This window comes from Coffea arabica, chromosome 7c (assembly GCF_036785885.1).
Source record: "Coffea arabica cultivar ET-39 chromosome 7c, Coffea Arabica ET-39 HiFi, whole genome shotgun sequence".
NCBI lineage: Eukaryota > Viridiplantae > Streptophyta > Magnoliopsida > Gentianales > Rubiaceae > Coffea > Coffea arabica.
Window position 1 is genome coordinate 8,893,658 of NC_092322.1, and position 1,831 is coordinate 8,895,488.

Consider the following 1,831-nt stretch of genomic DNA (forward strand, 5'->3'; position numbering starts at 1 on the left):
TTTTCATAAGATAATTATCGTCTGAATAAATTTCCTTTTACTGTAGAAATAATTACTAGCTGATGTATTGGAGTAGAGGAAAACCCTTTACTTCAAAGTCGGAGAGACTAGAAGAGAGAACTGAAATCTTTAACTCAAATCTCTTTTTTTTTTTTTTTTTTTTTCTGCAACACTTTGGTGGTTGTCAAACATAACTTTATGTGCCATCTGTTGAAAATGGGCTAAAGCCAAACATTGAATTGGTGTTACCACTATTTTGATTTTGTCATCATTCTATTTTGAGGTTTATTTTTGTGTCCGAGACTATTGTCATGAATGATTAAAACAACAAATCCCAGGCTAAGAAAAGAGATGATGCGGTATATAGGGATTTTTTTCTTTTCCCTCCTTCGGGGGATGGGCGTCAAAATCACATAATGCTCACAAACATCATACATGGTCTGATGGTTGGAATCCATCATCAAGGGTTGATTGGAGTTGGATATGAACTGAGCCCAGATGGCGCTGCCCATAATAGCCGGCCCGTCGGGAATGGCACAGTATGGGCTTTTCTATGTCCACGACTTTGACAAATTGAATTTCGACATGTACCGAAAAAATACTTTCAACAAAAATTGGAGAAAGGAAAAGTGTGGCATTTTGAAAAGGGCCCAACCGGGTTCGAACCGGTGACCTCTTGATCTGCAGTCAAATGCTCTACCACTGAGCTATGGACCCGATTGTGGCAACCAGCTTCCATGATTAATGTTATCAAGCAAAATATGTCTGCATTTGATTACACTATATAGCATATATGCCGTGTAGGTGACAATCATATGATGAAAATCACGAGAGGTATTTCTACCTTTCGTACCCCAACAAAGAAAAAAGGAGGTTTCTCTTAGTATTACATGACACTCTTACAATTTTAAAAATAGCACTTGCCTCTTTTATTTTTATTATTTGTGTAACAAATTTTTTAAAAACTCTAAACTACCATTTCACTTGTTAAATAAAAATATTTCCTAAATCACTTTGTTCATTTCAAGAAAACAATGACCCCAAAAATAATCTCTTGTGGTACTACCACATCACAATGCTATACCCCATAAAACTATAAATTTAAAAAATAAAAAAGATGTTTGAAAAAAGTATACTTGCAGCAATTTAATTCTATATGCTCAAAACCGTTTTCTTGTGAATTTTTTTTTATTTTTTCCAACATCTTCTCAACCCTTGTTCAAACCATTAAACTATACCAATCATTATAAAAATCAATTCAAAATAAACAAATAAATCATACCCCACTTTATAATGATCACAAAAAGTAAAAAAAATAAATAAATTTTAATTTATTATAATTTACAAATAAAATATTGCATAGCCATCCAAAAAATATAAGTAAAATAAAATGGTGGAGAGAAGGGAAAAAAAAGAAAGTAACTTTTGTTTCTTTTTTTTTATATATATATTTTTGAACTCTATTTATTTGATATGTTGTGAATTATATGTCAAGTGAGAATTAATATAATCTTTTTACAATTACTACAGGGTGATAAGTAATATTTCTAAAACTTAAGTGATATTAAGAGAAACATCAAGGGAGGCCGCAATAATTTGAAGTCACTTTTACATTTTCACTTTATATCTCAAAGCCTTTTTTGGCGCAATGGCAACATGTGCCTTTCGACTCAGCAGCACCTTTTTCATCCATATTTATCTGCTAACATTTTATTATTGTGGTCATTCTCCAAACGTTCGTCCCACTGATCTTTGGATGAGTGGCTGCAAACAATTTGAGTTTCAGTACTTTCAGTTTCTGTTCAATATAATTTGGACTGAGCTAACATGG

At 32.3% G+C, this 1,831-nt stretch overlaps 1 non-coding gene across 1 annotated transcript; it reads right to left on the bottom strand.

Annotated features, from left to right (window-relative positions):
- Nucleotides 1–645: 645 nt before the first annotated feature.
- On the bottom strand, nt 646–717 carry TRNAC-GCA (transfer RNA cysteine (anticodon GCA)). The gene has a single exon. It is a non-coding gene; the product is annotated as a tRNA-Cys (tRNA).
- Between the last annotated feature and the right edge of the window lie 1,114 nt (nt 718–1,831).